This window comes from Miniopterus schreibersii, assembly GCF_964146895.1.
Source record: "Miniopterus schreibersii genome assembly, chromosome: 3".
NCBI classification, from domain to species: domain Eukaryota; kingdom Metazoa; phylum Chordata; class Mammalia; order Chiroptera; family Miniopteridae; genus Miniopterus; species Miniopterus schreibersii.
The window spans coordinates 3,814,279-3,831,915 of record NC_138103.1 but is presented as its reverse complement, the minus strand read 5'-3'; positions in this window follow the sequence as shown (position 1 = coordinate 3,831,915).

Genomic DNA, 17,637 nt, shown 5'->3' with positions numbered 1-17,637 from the left:
TCTGGAGAGGGGTGGAATTCTGGTTCTGTTACCTACTAATCTGAGCAAGTTATTTCACCTCTTCAACCCTTTTCTGGCTCAGTGGTAAAAAGTGGGTAGTAACAGCTTCCTCATGGGTTTGGGTTGCAAAGGTGTAAGAATAAAAGACCCGTAGAATCTCTGGAATAGGGTTCAAATCCTACCTGTAGTGCTAGCTGGCCCTGAGACCTTGGGGAAAACCCTTAATTCCTATAAGTCTTGCTTTTTTCATCTGTAAAACTGGAATACCAGTCCTATGTTTTAGTTGTGAGATGAAATGCAATAATGTGCTTAGGGGTTTAGCACATTATCTGGCCATAATAGATGCTTAATAAATATTAACAGTGACCATAGCTGCTGCCCGGAGATGATGCCTCTCACCACCTCCGATAGCCTCCTGGTTTAGGCTGATCTGGCTGGCCGGCTGGGGACGACCCCCTTCCTTCTCTCTTGCAAGCATCTCCTCCTGCATGTGCCCCTAGCTGACGACCTTCCCACACGGAGGAACAGAGTGCGGCAAACAGCAGGCCCTGCTCAAACCTCTGTCCGCCTCCTGGAGCCCGTGTGAGAACCAAGCGAGGTCCCGCAGGCGCGGCAGAGCAGCCGGCGAACGGTGGCCGTGTCCCGTGCTCTGGGCTGGAGGGTCACCAGGAAAGGATGGGATGTTCCTTTCTTCTCTTGCCCAGAAGGATAAGTCCGTCTTTGTGACCTTAAAATTTGAGTTTGTGTTTGCTTTGGGTGGAAGAGTTAACAGACCTTCCCTTCGACTGTTGGACTTCAGGAGCCTGGGCGGGAAGGAAGGATGTGGGTCCCCGGAGAGCTCTGCTCAAAATCAGTGCCAGGAAGGTCATCTCCGAAGAGCAGGCACTCTGGGCAGGGGCCTGGGGAGTCCTGGGGAGGGTCCTCTGAGGCCAGGCTCTGGGTGGGGGGCAGTGGTACCCCTTCTCTCCCCCAGGAAGCAGAGCTGATGGAACTAGATGCTCAGTAGGTGGCCAAGCGCTGATGGGACTTGGGGCTTTCAAGATGCCAGAAAGAAAAGGGGGTCTTGAAAAATGATGGTGGGAGCGCCTAGTCAATGACTGCTAGCTCAACTTTTTGATAACCCTGTTTTCTTGGGTGAAGTGGGGCTTAAACTGGATTACATTTGGTTTAAACAAATAAACATACTATTACTTGATGTGTGTGACTCGTGTAAGGTATGTCGCCCATAATAGCTGCTCGATAAATGGTTGTTCCCTTTGCTCTTCTGTTTAGACTTTATTGCATTTAATCTGAGTTCCACAGCAGTTTAGAGGTTGAGACTTAAGGCTCTAGGGCCAGGTAGACTCGAGTTCAAATCCTTGATCTACCACTCACTGAACAATGAGAACCTTGAGTAAATTACTTAATCTCCACACACCTCAGTTACACCAGCTATAGATGGGCATCGAAAATAAATAGTGCTGTTTGTGAAAATGAAATGACTCTTAGCCCAGTGCCTCGAGCATAAGCACTAAGTGAATGGTGGCTCTCATTATAGTATTGTATGTTCTGTGAGTCAAGGGGGACAACATAAATTCCATTAAACAAAGGAAAAAACGGAGGCACAGAGAGGCCAATGCCTCCTCGGGGTCAGGAGGGACTCAGAAATGCAGCATTCAGGTCTCTTGCTATCTGAGCCAGGAGGCAACGCTTTGTTCCTAGGCCCTCTCAGAGCCAGGACTCCACCAACCTGAGTGTTCCCTGTTCCCCAAAGCTTTCCAAACTATAAGTATAGATGGAACTTCTGAGAAACATGCCGAATCAGGGTTTTTGTCTAAGCAGACAACTTTGATTGGCCTTGGCTCCCTTTCCCCATCTCCCTGTTCCATAAATCCATTGTTTTAGTTCACTCTGTGGTTTCTACTAGAATCTTCCAGAACCACTTTAAGCTTTAAGATGAGAGGAGGGTGGATGCCAACCTCTGCAGAACACAGACTGTGAAAAGGCCCAGTGTAGTCTGGCCAGAGTTGCCAATGAACCTGATGGGGCTGTTGTTTTTGAAATTTAAGTGGTTTGTGTACTAATTTAGTTATTTTTAGAGTCAGTTTTCTGATTATGTGGCAATTATGACAAATTCAGAAGTCAGAGTTTCCATATATGTTTTTCTGAAGGTAAGCAGTTTATTTAAAAACCCAGTTCCCTAAGTCTCACTGGATTTTGAAAACAACACCTTATAGACTTTATAGCTTTTCCAATTAATTAATCAGTAAATCAATTAATGAGAAAATCTTTATTGAGTGCCTTTTTGTGTACTGAGGTTGGTGCTGGGAATGTGGGCCAGATAAGAAAATGAAAATCTTCAAACTAATAAAGGTCATACAGTCCCAGAGGGAGACCAAGCTAATGACAATTCAATTAGTGATCAAGATTTTTTCCTTAGGGATGACAGGAGTTGGGACAGACAATAAATGCAGTATGAACAGGGAAACAAATGATCACCAAGGTGACAGGAAAATCTTGGTAAAAAAAAAATCAAGTGGGGAAATGTCCTGTTTCATAGGCCACAAGTGAAGGAAGGATGACTCCATCCATCCATCCATCCACCCATCCATCCATCCATCCATCCATCCATCCATCCATCCATCCATCCATCCATCATCTATCCACCCACCCATGTACCCTACCAATCCAGTTAAAAAATTTTATTATACTTAAATAACCTTTTTGAGGTATAATCAAAATACGATAAATCGCATATATGTAAAGTGTTCAGTCTGGTAAGTTTTGACCTATGTATGCATCAGTGAAACCATCACCACAATTGAGACCGTGAACATGTTCACCACACCCAGAGTCTCCTGTGCCCCGTGTAGGTCGTCCTGCCCGATTCCCAGGCAGCTGCTCATCTGTCTTCTGTCAATGTATGTTAGTTCGCATTTCCTACAATTTTATAAAAATGAAATAATACAGTATGCACTTATTTTTGGTCTGGTTTCTTTTACTCTGCTCAATTATTTTGAGATTTATTCGTGTTGTAGCCTGTATCAATATTTCATTCTTATTGCTCAGTAATATCTATCATATGGACACAAGTCAGTTTCATTGACCTATTGGTGGGTGTTTGGGTTATTTTCAGTTCAGGGGCTATTAGAAATAAAGCTGCTGTGAACATTCAGGTGCATATTTTTGTATAAATATATACTTTCATGTATTCTTGAGTAAATCCCTGGAGTGGAATGGTTAGTTCCTATGGTGAGCACATCTTTAACTTTTTAAGAAACTGACAAACTGTTTTCCAAAGTGATGGTACAATGTCGCGTTCCCCCAGCAGCGTCCTCACCAACACTCCGTATGACGCGTCTTTTGAGTTTCAGCCATCCAGGTGCGTAGGCTGTGGAGTGCCCACGGGAGCGGTGGCCGCCGAGATGCCCAGGCCTCCGAGTCTCTCCGTCTGCCGCAAGCTCTCCATTGCTCAGCCTTTTAGGAAAAAGGGGACCTTTGCCCCAGCTCCGCCCTCATTCCCATGACTGCCCCACCCTCCAAGTCCGGTGGGATCGCCCTGCTTTGCTCAGATGCTGTTTTCCACACCAGATTGTTTTCACCCTCACCATCCTCACACCAGAAGGCTCCCCACGATTCATGTGCCCGCTCCCCCCGTCCAGTGGCTGAGTTAGCAGGGAAGACGGGCCTGGCTGTGTGGGTGGGTTGGGTCTGTGATCAGTTCAGCTCAGCCTGTGTCAACTGGCCCCTTAATGCCTCCTGGTTATCTTTTGATTTTTTTAAGCTATGAAAAGTTGTCTATTTAGGTAGACATCTATGTTTCTGCCTTTGCCTCCTGCTTCCTGCCCTTTCTCAGCAGATGGTCTCCTCATCTATTTTATTGATATAACAATAATATCCCAAATTATTGACCACCTACTATGGGTCAGGTGCTATGCAAGCCCCTGGGATGAATGACCTCAGTTACTACAACAGTGCCCATGGGGTCGATGCTAGTATTACCCTGTTTTCCACATAAGGCAAGCGAAGCTCTGAGAGCTGGAATTTCAGCCTATGTTAGTCTGATCCTCAGGTTTAAGCTCTTACTCACCTTAATGAAAAATAGTTTAGATTCTCTTTTTCTTTTTAAAAATCCTCACCAGAGGATAGGCTTATTGATTTTAGAGACAGAGAGGAAGGGGCGGGGGCTGGGGAGGAGAGACAGGTCAGTGGCCTCCCACACACACCCTGACCAGGGACCGACCTGCCGACTTTTTGGTGTACAGATGATGCTCCAACCACCTGGCCACCCGGCCAGGGCTGGTTTGACTCCTTAGTGCACCTGCTTCTTACCTCTGGGTAACCAGCAGGTTCAAGATGCCACACAGCCCTAAGGCCTCACTGAGCTGGTTTCCCTCAGACCTGGAGGCCACATTGCTGGGTGCTCCTCCCGTCTGACCTGCTTGGCACCCCAGACGGCTGACTGCCTTGTCGTTTTTGAAACTCTCCCCTGGCTTGTGAGCTCGGCAGGCTCCTGGCCGTCGAGGACTCGAGCTTCCCTCTGACTCCCGTTCTCCCTCCCGCTGTAACCGCAGAAGCTCCCGCGTCCGCTGTGCCCTGCAAAGCCGCAGCCCCCGGGTGACCTCCCCTCCCCTCGTAGCCCAGCTCTCATGTCTCCATGAATGATTTCTCTATTACTATTTTAGTTGATTTACATTTTACTTGATGCTTCTGGTCTCTGTCCCCCACCATGTGAGTGTTCTGGGGACATTTCAAAATCAGCCCGAGTGAACGCAGCCCCTCACTGCAGAGCCTGCCGGGTAACCAGCCAGCCGGGCTGCACGTCAGTTACCAAATTCTGTTGATTTACCCAAGACATTATTTAATAATAATTATTTCTCTGGAAAGGCCCCTGTCCCAGCTCAGTTTCTTACTACCTGCTGATTGGCCTATTGCAGTCATTTCCTAAAAGTCTCTCAGCCTTCCATATCTCTGCTGCCACCCACACCCACAGAAACAGACCCATTTATGTTATTTTCCAGTGTGAATTTTCCTCACTGTAAAGTTAATAAATACCACATTTATTGGACAAGCATTCCACGATCTTCTCATATTGCCCCAAGTTTATTTAATTATTATTAAAAGTAACATATTCTTGGTAATTATAACATTTCTTGTGAAACGTCTTCTTTAATTGGTTGATGCAGTGGATTACAGCGATAGTATTTGATGTTAAGCTAGCCTTGTGCCCCGAATGTAGGTGTGTGATTCTTCGATGAACTCATGGACTTAATTTTCTACCAAGTTATTTAAAATGATGTACCTATATTATATGTGAATCTGTGCAGTGCTTTCATTTTTATGGTTTTTAAAATCAGACTTAAACAATAAGGTGACCCTGATTTCCTAAAAGTACATGTACACAATAGAGGCAAGACGTGCGGTCGAGGGGAACCGAGTGGCAGCTGGCGTGGAGGCTCCCTGTCCCTCCTTGCTGGGGACCACTGGCCACCTGGGCTTCTGCCTGCATCTCAGCCCGGAAATAGGGCTTCCCACAGGATGCCACACTGTCCCCTCAGCCCCCCTCAGTTTCTGGGACCAGAAACTATACACGCTTGGTCTGCCCTCCTGGGGTCCATGGACTTATTTTTCTGTAAATCACATAACCTATTTCAAATACCAGGTAACTATCAATAAAAGATTCCCCGGACCATACACTCCTGGTCATGAGGAGCATCGATCTCTTGATCTCAGGTTCAGTAAAGAGTAAAAACAAAACAGAACCCATAGCTGCAGACCCATGTTAGCCTTTCCTCTGGATTAATAACCCTTGTTCAAATACCAGTAATGAAAGTATAAACCCTTCCCAGTGCAGAGAGAACCAGCTCTTTTGTTTGAAAATCTAATTTCTTCCAGGTGGAATTTTTCCTTACCAAGTCTGAAGATAGCTGCCTTTTTTTTCTTTTAAATATTTCTGACTCAGAAAACTGGGTGGTAGAGCAGCTGCTGGCAGCCAGAACACGCAGAACCTTTCTTCATTTTCTCAGTCTTTCGTTTGTTCACTTAAAACAGTAACAACACAAACCACGCCGGGCAGCCCTCTGCGCCCGCCTGCCCGGGGTGCACTGTTGGTGCTCAATAGAATAATCGGCAGGGAAGGAATGAGCTCGTGCTTTCTACCCTCGGGGCACTCACAGTTCTGCGGGTTTGCCCATCAACAACTGAGTGGCCATGGACACGTCACCTGCCTCTCTGTGCCTCAGTTTCCCCTTCTGTGAAGTGGAAGTAACAACAGTGTTGGTCATAGAGTTGTCGTGAGAATTTAATGGAATAATACATGTAAAGCTCTTAGAAAGTGTATCACACATGCTAAGTACAATGCCCAATAAATCTTATCAGTGATGATGACGATGATGATGATGATGATGGTGATGACAATGACGACAAATGCATAGTATTCTGTGGAAACTGAGGAAGGAACCGAGTTGATGTTGAATCAGGTTTAGAAGGGTTCAGATGCTGGAGGGGCAACACTGGACGGGGTGGTCAGGGGAGGGCTGCTTGGAGGAGGGGGTGTTTGAGCTTACACCTGAGTGGCAAGAAGACAGGACCCTAGAGAGGATCTTGGGGGAGAGCCCTCCAAGCAGAGGGGACAGAGGAGCAGTGGCCTTGAGGAGAATCCACCTGGTTTGCTTGAGAAACAGTGAGGAGGCCGGAGTGGCTGCAGCAGACTGAGCAGGAGGGAAGGCGGTAGGAGAGGTCAGATCATACAAGGTCCTTTAAGTCATGGCAAGGAGACTGGATTTTATGTGGAGGTGTTGCAGGGTCTTTAGAGGGGTCACGCCATGATCTGATTTTAAAGGAGTCACTCTATGGAACATAGTATGGAGGTTCCTTAAAAATTAAAAATAGAGCTACCATATGACTCAGCAATTCCACCTTTGAGTGTTAGTCTGAAGAAGATGAAATCACTGTCCCCAAAGATACCTACACCCCACGCTCATCGCAGCATTATTTCCAAGACATGGAAACCCTGAGTCCACTGATGGGTGAGTGGATAAAGGAAATGTGATATATACACAATGGAATATCATTAGGCCATAGAGAGGAAAATCCTGTCATCTGACAGCATGGATGGGCCTCGAAAGCATTATGATAAGTGAAATAAGTATGATCTCATTTATATGTAGAATCTTAAAAAACCCCACAAAACAAAGTCATGGAAACAGAGATGAGTGAGTGCCAGAAGTAGGGAGCGGGCGTGTGGGTGAAATGGGTGAGGGGGGTCAAAAGGCACAGACTTCCAGTTATAAGGTAAGTCAGTCCTGCGGACGTGACGTACAGCATGGTGACAAGTTAATAGCACTGCCTTGCATACTTGAGAGTTGCTAAGAGAGTAGATCCTAAGAGTTCTCTTCACAAGAAAAAATATTTGTAAGTGTGTGTGTTGACGGGTGTTAACTAAACTTATTGTGACCACTTCACAATATGCACATGTATCAAATCTTATGCTGTACACCTGAAACTAATACAGTGTCATATGCCAATTGTATCTCAATATAAACAAACAAACAAATAAATACAAATAAAGGGTTACTCTGACCACTGTGTGGAGAATGAGCTGTAGGGACAAGATTGGAAATGTGAACAGAATGTGCCGGGCAGAGGGGGCATTTCGGGCGATAAAATGGCATAGTCAAAGCCCTGAGTTGGGAGTGAACACTGTTTAGGGGAATAGAAAATTTCTGGGTGGCAGGAACCTACTGTGCTTGGAGAAGGTGAGTCTCCAAGTGTGATTTGGTCCCAGATTTAGAAGGAATGGACAGTCCCAGGTGTTTGGACTTTATCATGGAGGGAAGATTCTGGAAAGTTACTGAAGCAAGGGATTGGTAGGAAGTATCAGTTGGTCAATGTCCAACCAGCAAAATAGAAACCTTTCTAGGTATTTCAAACAGAAGTAATTTAACACAGGGAGAAGCTGAGAAGCCACTGAGGGATGGTATAGCTGCTCCAGGTTACGGACAGCAGGAAGGGGAGGTGCGGTTACCAGAATCCAGACGCTGGGCGTCCAGTAGGAAGCGGACACGTGGTGGGAGCTGTCCAGCCGAGCTCACCCCCTGGGGCAGCTGCTGAGCTGCCAGTCACTGTCCCAGGCACAGAGCCTGGGAGAGAAACGCCCCGACTTCCCGCTCAATACCCCCCAATGCCTCCCATCGGCCAGACCTGATCAGAAGTCTGTGGCCAGGGGCTGCGGAGCGCTGTGCAGAAGGGTAGGGATGGATCTGTGGGCAAGAGGACATGGCTGCCCACGGACCAGCTGCGTTGTCGAGGGAGACTGCATGGCACCTGCGTGGAGGAGGGGAAGGGCAGGCCACCGAGATCAGCACAGGACCATAAAGGGCCCGGGCTGAGAATGTGAGCTCGGCGAAGGCGGCAGAGGTGGAGAGGAGGGTGGGCTAAAGTACAGGCCTGAGTCCAGGCGGCCGCTTGAGAGGGAGGCGGGGGGAGGTGGCGGGGGCAGCTGGTGGGGCCGCTGTGCAGGCCAGGGGAGGGGGGAGAGCGAAGGACCCACCTAACACCCTGAGTTGAGGTTCCCGCAGGCAGGTCACCTGCAGGGCGGAGCCTCCGTTTCACTCCCTGGTTGAGGTTGACGAGGGGTAATGTGCTAACTGATGTTCACAGTGTGCCAGGCGGGGCCCCACCACTGTGTGTGTGAGAGTGAATTTAATCTCACAATGCCCGGCGAGGTAGATAATACCGTCACCCCACGTTATGATGAGGAAACTGAGGCTCAGAAAGATAGCACGGCCGGTCTGAGCTCCCCTGGCCTGTAGACCCAGGCGGGGGGGACCCGGGCAGGTGGGGACCCGGCAGCCTCGCTCGCCTGCCTCAACCTCCCAGTGCTGTTGTGAGGATTGCCTGAGGACATGTAACACACAGTCTGACACAAAGCAGTTGTGTTTTGGTTTAATATTATTGTCAGAAATATGTTAACTTTAGTGAAAAAATTTGGCCCGCATGGCCTTTACTATAATATCAACCTGTTCCTGAGAGAGGCAGGAGGGGAGAGTTGTCATAACAGAGTATTTGTAGTTCTATAGACCTGAACTCACTTGTAGTCTCTTAGCTTAACATAGTGCTGACGTGAACAGGTGAGTGTCAGCTCTCTGAGGCCCAGTTTACTCATTTGCAAAATGGGTACAACAGCACCTCACCTGCATTGCACGTAGTAGGTAGCCAGGAGCTGAAGGTCTGCTTTCCAGTGACTTTCTTTTTCTTTTTCTCTTTCTTTTTAAAAAAATATATCTTTATTGATTTCAGAGAGAGGAAGGGAGGGAGAGAGAGAGAAACATCAGTGATGAGAGTCATTGATCGGCTGCCTCCTGCGCGGCCCTCACTGGGGATGGAGCCCGTAGCCCGGGCATGTGCCCTGACTGGGAATCGAACCGAGATCTCCTGGAATCTCCTGGACTGTAGGTCGATGCTCAACTGCTGAGCCATGCTGGCCGGGCTCCAGTGAATTTCTCGATCCAATAAAACAAGAGGTGTGTGGGTTCTCATCCTGGCTCACTGAGGTCTTTAGGTGAGTCCTTCCCACTCCCCACCTTCCTTCCTCTTCATCAAGGGAGTAGGAAGAGATTCAGGCTCCGACTCCTACAGCCCAGTAGCCCAAGCTGTCACAGGGAGCCACCCCATCAACCTCCAGAGCAGGCGTGTCTGGGGGGCCTTGTGGAGAACATGTGGTTTTTGGGGGCAGCAGTTTGTCCTTGGAGGCATGGGTCTGACCGCCTGATGACATTCTGAGTCTACTCAAGCCAAGGGTTTGAAAGGCAGACTCAGCACTGGGATAATGTCTGTAAGAGTTTTAAGCATCTTAGAGATGGGCCTTCTATTCATAAAACATCATATTAGTACTCTACAGTTGGGTGAGGGTAAATGAGTCGAGTTTCTCTTACCTTCATTTCTTTTTGATCAAAAATTTACTGAGTACCCTGGCCCGGTGGCTCCGTTGGTTGGAGCATCGCCCCACGCACCGTAGAAGGTTTCGGGTTTGATCCCCAGTTGGGGCGCCTATGGGAGGGAACCGTTGACTGTTTCTTTCTTGAAATGATGTTTTCTCTCCCCCCCTCCTTTCCTCTCTATTTAGAAATCAATAAACATATCCTCAGGTGAGGGTAAAAAAAATTACTGAGTACGTATTATGTGCCACGCATGGCGAAAGGCGCTGGAAACCGCCAGCAGAAGTCCTCCTAGAGCTCCCGCTCCAGCTCGGGTGGCAGTTAACAACACACAGCAGACAATTGATCGTGATACATTTTATGTGGGAAATAGGAGACAGAGACAGGTCAAGTGTGCTTGAGAGAGTGGTTGGGAGGACTCTGAGAAGGTAACGTCTGAGATGAGACCTGAATGGTGTCAGTGCAGAAACCTCGGAGTGGATGCGCTGGGAGCCAACTGGTGAAAAGGGCGTGAGGGCCTCGGATCAATTCCAGGAGCACAGGCCCTGGAGGGATGGGCGGGGTCAAGGCTTCATTCACTTTTCATGAGGCTCAGAAACCTTTGGAAGCAATTTTCTCTGCTGACTTAGGGGAATTAATTAGTTAATATCGCTCGGCACCGCGGGGCTTTGTGAATGGAGGTCTGAGGGCCCGGGTCCCCGCTCCGGGAGGCTGGGAGAAGTGGCCCCGTTCCCTGCTAAACAGAACCTCCCTTCTCCCGCCCTGTGGGAAATCCCACTTCATTTCTACAAGGCTGGAGAGGGGCTTGGGAGCAGGGCCAGTGCTGACTCTGTAATTAATTTCAAAGAAAGTCATTTACCTTCACTGCCTATGATTAGATTAAGAAATAGCTTCTGTGTAGGTAGAGCCTTTCTCTAGGGGGCTCACTCAACCTGACAGTGAGGGCTGTGAGCTTCTCACCTGGCTATGAGGTAGAGAGGAGCCCACGCCCTTTTCATTTTTATTTCTCAAACACGTAAGAAATGATGCCGAAGGTTGCCCAGCAAGCTTGGGAAGCCGCTGCCGGAGCTGCCTCCACTCTGACCAGGCCCTTGCCCGCCTGCATGTCCTTCCTCCTGAGAATTTCGGTTTTTGCTGATGACTGTCATCCTGTTAATCCCTACTTTCCCTGCCGCTGACTGTGCTCCTGCCCCCGCCAGGCACTCTCCACGCATCACCCCATCTGACTGAGACTCACGGAGGCAGGGGCTGTGGGCACCAGGGCCGCAGATGAGGAAACTGGGGCTGCAGGAGCAGAGATTGTGGTGCTTAGAAGAGGCGGGGTTGGGACTCGGATCCAGGCAGGTTGAGGCCAAGGCGCGTGGGGTGAAAGGTCACCTGCCTCCTTTGAATTAAACCCTGAGAACAACTGGGTGTCTGCATGGTCTTTGTACCCCAGCAGAGCAGCGAAGCCACACTTTCTATTTGTTTATTTTTGGGGTGGCAATAGTGTTTCTTCTTAGCGTGTGTGTGAAACCATGGGGATGGGAGGTGGGGGGGCGGCTGCGAAATGGAGAAACGCCTTTTACGGGTCGTCTGCTAAACCTCGTGCAGCTGAGCTGTGTCTCCTGCCAGACACCCTCGCCTGCTGACTTAATGGCGCCGAAGGATGACAAAGCTTGAAAAATTGACTGTCACTGCAGAGGCTGGAACAGACTGAAACCGAGCACTTGAGTCATCTGTTAAGGATGCGGCTCTGGGCCCCGTCAGGCCAAGCCCGTCAGAACCGAGAACGCAGGGAAAACAGCACAGCTTTGATCCTGACGCCCAAGGGCCCCGTCCTGTGTGAGGGGACTGACCTTGGCAAACACCCTCTTCGGTTGGTCCCTTGTCATGGAAGGGTTTGGCCGAGTTACAGGAGTGGCCTCGGCTAGTGGCTAGTGACTGGTAGATAGCGGGGTTCCCACGGAGCCCCTGGGCTCCTGCAATGCCTGTCGACTCTGCTTCCGCCAACTGGCAGCCTCGGCACACAGCCAGGCCCCATACGTGTCCCCAATGGGTGTCACAGCTGTACCCGCAGCTCCTGCCAGTCCACCTCCGCCCGACTTCACAGCCAGCCTGGTGTGGACTCTCCTTACCCCAGTGTAACGGAAAGTATTCTGAGCATGGGGTTTAGAACGAGAGGAACCCTCGGTGGAAGGTCCCCACCGTTCCAAACGTGTGAAAGACAAACCAGCAGGAGGAGGTCAGCGACAGCTCGGACAGTGCACGGTATCGGGTCCCTTAAGCGTTACCGTGTGGGGTGTGATGCGTATCTTGTCTAGCGAGGTGGAGGGGGGCCTTTCAAAAGGTAGAGGTGCGTTTATGGATAAGATGCAGGGAGGCTGGAGGGCAAGGATACCGGCATTGATGACGGAGCAGACCAGCCGGCTCCGAGTCCTGGCTCCACTAATCACCAGCTGTGTGACCTTGGGCATGTTGCCTAACCCCTCTGTTTTTCAGTTTCGCCAGCTTGAAGATGGAGATTAATAATAGTACATAACTTTTGGGTTGTCACGAAGATGGGGATGTTAGCAGTACAAGTGTCTGGTGTCAGTGCTCACTGAATTTTAGCCAAAAAAGAAAACCAGTAGAAAAGAATCCAGAATCTTATCTCAAGCTCAGAAGATGGAGAGAATTGAAACAAGGCTGCCGGATGGTGATGGAACAAGGAATCCATGAGGCCCCGTAGCCTGGGGGATGGAAACTGTCTTATGGGAGCCTCGTGACTGCCCCGGGGGGTTGTATTGATAAGAAGGATTAGTAATATGTACGCAAAAAGTGTTTAGTTTCTACGGGTGTCGTATAATAAATGTATATGCCCTTTGAGGCGACTTAAGGTAGCCTCAGGATGGGGCTGGTCAAAGGAAAGTCCAATAAACGAGAGTCTGTTGCAAATAGCTAGAAGGTCTGATTTAAAAACAAAAGTGACAGCCACGTTCAACAGCAAAGTCGAGGATGAAGGAAACGCAGACGACGCAGCCACCAGGATCTCGGGTGGCCGTGGTAGCAACAGTGGCCTGGGGTGTGCCAGCCACTGCTGAGCCCTTACCGAGGACTGATCCTCATGATGACCCAAGCACGGGGTCAGCGAGGAAGGCAGGCATCACGGCCAAGAGGTGGCAGAGCCAGGGCTGAAAATCAGCTGGGGACCGAGGCTGCCACCGCGGTCCTGGCTCTGCAGGAGCTAAAATCAGAGGCGCAGGCGGAACGCAGGCTTTGCCGTTTCCGGTTAGCCTTCCGTTTGGGGTGAAATGTATACCGTTTCCGTTTCTTGGTCTTCATGAAAGCTCTGAGCTGAAAACCCCTCCAGGTATAGTGAGCGGTGGTGAAGCCTTGGCAGGGAGCACTCTCCCCTCCTACTGCGGTGACAGTTCTTGGCCCGGGCCATACCTCTGAACAGCCTGCGTCTCAGAGCCGCCAGTGTCTCAGGCACGTTGGGTTCACACGGCCGAAGCTGGAGCCACGCTTCTCAGCTGCTTCTTCAGCTCTGGACCACCAGCCCCTGGTCACCAGGGTATGGGCCTGGGATCCTCAGTTCTTCCTCCCTTTCACTCGCACCCATCAAGTCAAACTGGCCACCGAGTCTTCAGGGGCCATTTCTTTTTTTTTTTTTTAATATATCTTTATTGATTTCAGAGAGAGGAAAGGAGAGGGAGAGAGGGAGAGAGATAGAAACATCAATGATGAGAGAGTCATTGATCGAGCCCGCAACCCGGGCATGTGCCCTGACCGGGAATCGAACCCCGATCGCCTGGATCCTAGGTGGACGCTCAACCGCTGAGCCATGCCCGGCCGGGCAGGGCCATTTCTTAAACAGTCCTCGAACAGGGTCCTGGCCCATCCTTACGCCCCCCCCCCAACCTCGGGCAGGCCCCACTGACCATTGCAGCAGCCGCTTCCCAGCTGCTGGCTCTGTGTGGGGTTTGTCATCTTGTTTGCAACGTTTCCTTTCTTTTCACCTCTAGAAATTGTTTTGATTTGTTACCTTTGTGAAAATGGAAGATCCTCCCCTTGACTGTAGCTACCTTAAGAATTTTAAAGAAATTCTTAATTCTATTAAAATCAATTATAGAGCTGCAATTTGGGGGAAGATGAAAATGTCAGCTGGGAATTTTTCCCTGCTTCGGACTTTGTGAATTTAACTCCATCATGTTTTTAATTATTAAAAAACAACAACTGTGGAGACAACCAACCTTGTGTCTATACTAAAGCGAGAGTTCAGAACAATTATCTCCGTTCTAATGAACTTCAATAGACACAACTCATCCTTCCCAGCTGAGTCCTCCTTGCTCTTGTTTCTTTGACAGGGGTCTTCGAGTATTTTATTCAGGATGGATCTTTGCATGTTTGAGAAAGTCTTTCTCGGTGACATCTCCCCAAATGACACCTTGGCTGGGCACAGAATCCTTTGGTCCTGACTCTTCAGGGCTTGGTAAACAATGCTCCAGTGTTTTCTGACGCCTGGTGTCGAATGCAAGTCTGAAGCCAACATGGTATTTCCCCTGATACTCAAGAATTAAAAAGAAAATCTGCTCCAGTATTTCTATATGTGGATCTTATTTGCCTAAACTAAAGACAGGTCTCCATTCTAAATTATTATCTTTATTTACATCCAAATTTTTCTTCTACTAGTGTGTCTACTCCTTTTGAGATGTCTACTACTTGTTTCTGTTTTCTCCCATGGTTGTATCATTTTACCTTTTAGTGGGAGAGGGGAGCAGCTTTTGTTAAGTTTATCTTCCACTTTGCTGATTCCAGCATCGTGTGGCCTTAACTCCTATGTGCCGCCTCAAGGTGACCTCTGACTTGATTACCATGCTTTTCATCTTTAGAGAATCCTTCCTAATGTTACCGGAAAGGGGACCTGGCCCTTGGCGGGTCTGCCTAGGGCCAGCAGGTAGTGTGCGGGTTCTTGACTTCGTGCAGGAAAAATTTCACAACAGGAGTCCAGATGACTGGGAGGGAACATTTACTAAAGCTGGGGACAGTAAAACAAGGAAGGGCTTAGCATAGAAGAAACAACAGGAGAGCGTAGAGAAGTCAGAGAAAAGGGGACCTTAGAGACAGGTTCAGGGGGTTAGCCCAGGACGAGCTTCCTCTGCCCATTGCTGCCCTGGGTGCAAGTCTGGTGGAGTCCCGTAGAGTTTAGTAGAGTTTAGGAGATGCGTGCCTGTGGGGGAAGAAAAGGGAGAAGGGAATGGGGGGGGGATGGGTGCTCCCCAGAGGGAGATCACGCTCTGGTCCTTTGTCTTGAGGCTTTTATTTCTCTCTTGCAGGTGGGAATTTTAGAGGAGGTCTCAGGGGAGGGTTTTGGCACAATATTCATCAGTTTTCTAGGTGTGCTCCTCCAGGGCGGTGCCACTGATTGGTCAGTGCCAGGGCAGGGGTCCTTAGTCATCACAGCTGGTCCTGGTGTCGCCCAGCTGGTTTTGCTGCTTTTCCGGGTCTGGAGCTGGAACACAACTGAGGCCTCGATGTTACTTCTAGGGAGGTGACCTTCTGTAATCTGCTGTAAATTGCTTCGCTGCTTTGCTCAGCTGTCTGTCTCAGTTTCCCTCTGCCGCCTGTCCTTGCTTACCGGCCTGTCTCAATAACCCAAGAAAGCCTGTCCTGCAGGTCATCCCCGGGCCTCTGGAGACCTCCAGGAGGGGACAGGAGCCCAGCCTCTCAACCTACCCATACCTACCCACACCCCTCTGCCTTAGGGACACAGGATGGGGGAGTTCCAGCAGGTTCTCCCCATCACTTCTCCAACACACCACCTCTTCAAGAAGGGAGTCCCATGCCAGATTGCAAAGAACCCTCCTCTGGTCCCGTCCACGCTGCCCCGGGCAGGAACTCCTCACAGCTCCTGGCATGGCCCCCGCGCTCCCTGTGTACCCTCAGTCAGCCAGGGCGAGTGGAGACCCCGGAAAGCTGTGCTCACAACAGAACATTGCTCTTGGAACTCACCTCCAGGGAGCCTTTCCCGAAAGGCCCGCTGCTCGGAGCCAGCAGCAGGAGGCCTGCTGGGCTCTTCCCCTCGGGCCCTTTAACATCCGCACTGTCCTGGGGGAAAGCTGCCCACTTAGCTCTGCGGGTGGTCCCGTGGGCCTGCATGAGCCGCAGCACCTCCTTCACCCCCGTCTGCTGGGGGACTAAGGGTTAATTTAAACGCCCGCTCGCCCTGCAGGGGGGCCCTGCCTGGGAGATTCCGCTAATTATACAGCTCTGGGAGCTCTCTGAGCTCATTTCAAGGTAGATCAGAGGTGGTTTTCGAAAATGTATTCCTGGAGAGGTGAGGGAGGGACGGGGCTTCCTCAGGGCTAATTGGTTGTTTCGTGTGCAGTGAGAAAAAGAGCCCTCGGCATCCGTTCTGCTGTAGGTGCTTATTTTTTTATTCTGTGGCCTAGGCTTGTTGTCACTAGGAAATTCAATAAATTAGTGGACTCTGCAAATCAATAAAATAATTAGGTTATTTCTGGGTGAAAAGAATGCCTTACATTGAAGTGAATATGACTGACCTCGGGGGAAGGGCAGGTGACCGAGGGAGGCCAGCTAGGAGGAGGCAACAGGCAGGGGTGGGGCTGGAGAGGACCGAAAGCAAGGCCCTTTCTCGAGGGGCACTGCTCTCCGGCTGCTGCTTGCCAGGGGGAGCCCGGGCTCACTGCTGCCCTGCTCCCCGTTCTAAAGAAGTCAGACATCTGGATTTTTATGTGGAATTAGTTGGCAGCTAAATTCGAAATGCCTCCTCAGGTCACACCGGCAGAAATGATATTGCCCACCAGCTCGCAACCTCAGGCCTAACCTGTGGGGTGTGAAGTCTTTTATCTCAGTGATTTACAGCCGCTTGGGGCCTCACAAAACTAGGGAAGATGAAATACTGCACCCCACCACCTTGGGATTTTGTTTTTCTTTTCTTATTGGGAGGGGACTGCACTGAACTTCAGACTTGCTCCTCAGGGACTGTGATCAAAGTGGGGAAACATACTCCGCGTCCAAGCCGCCCACCCAGCAGGGCGTGGTGACCAGGGACGCCACCGTGGAGTCCAGTGCGGGCCGCCATGGAAGGTGGTGCAGGCTGTGTACTGTTCACCGGGAGAGGGTCTCATTCACAGAGCAGAGATGTGAAGGGAGCCCCCTGGGTTGTGCGATGTTACCACACAAGCCCTGTTGGAGATCGGAGGTCACATGTCCACGATGGACACTGATGCACATGTCTGGATGTGTACTTAGTATATCTGGAGACAGGTATTTTTATTAAAAAATGGCAGCATGGAAAATTTATCAGATGGTTCTTTTTATGAAATCCTAATTAATATTTCCCATTATTTCCCAATAAAAAAAATTTCTATTTTTCAATTACATTTGACGTTCCATATTATTTTGTATTGGTTTCAGGTGTACAGCATAGTGGTTGGACAATCATATACTTTACAAATTGTTCCCCCGATATTTCCGGTACCCACCTGGCCCCATACAGAGTTATTACAATATTATTGACTACGTTCCCTGCGCTGTACTTTACATCCCCGTGACTATTTTGTAACTACCAATTTGTACTTCTTAATCCCCTCACCTTTTCCACCCAGCCCCCAGTCCCCCTCCCCTCTGGTAACCATCAGTCTGCTCTCCGTGTCTATGAGTCTGTTTCAATTTTGTTAGTTTGTTTTGTTCATTAGATTCCACATGTAAGTGAAATCACAGGTATTTGTCGTTC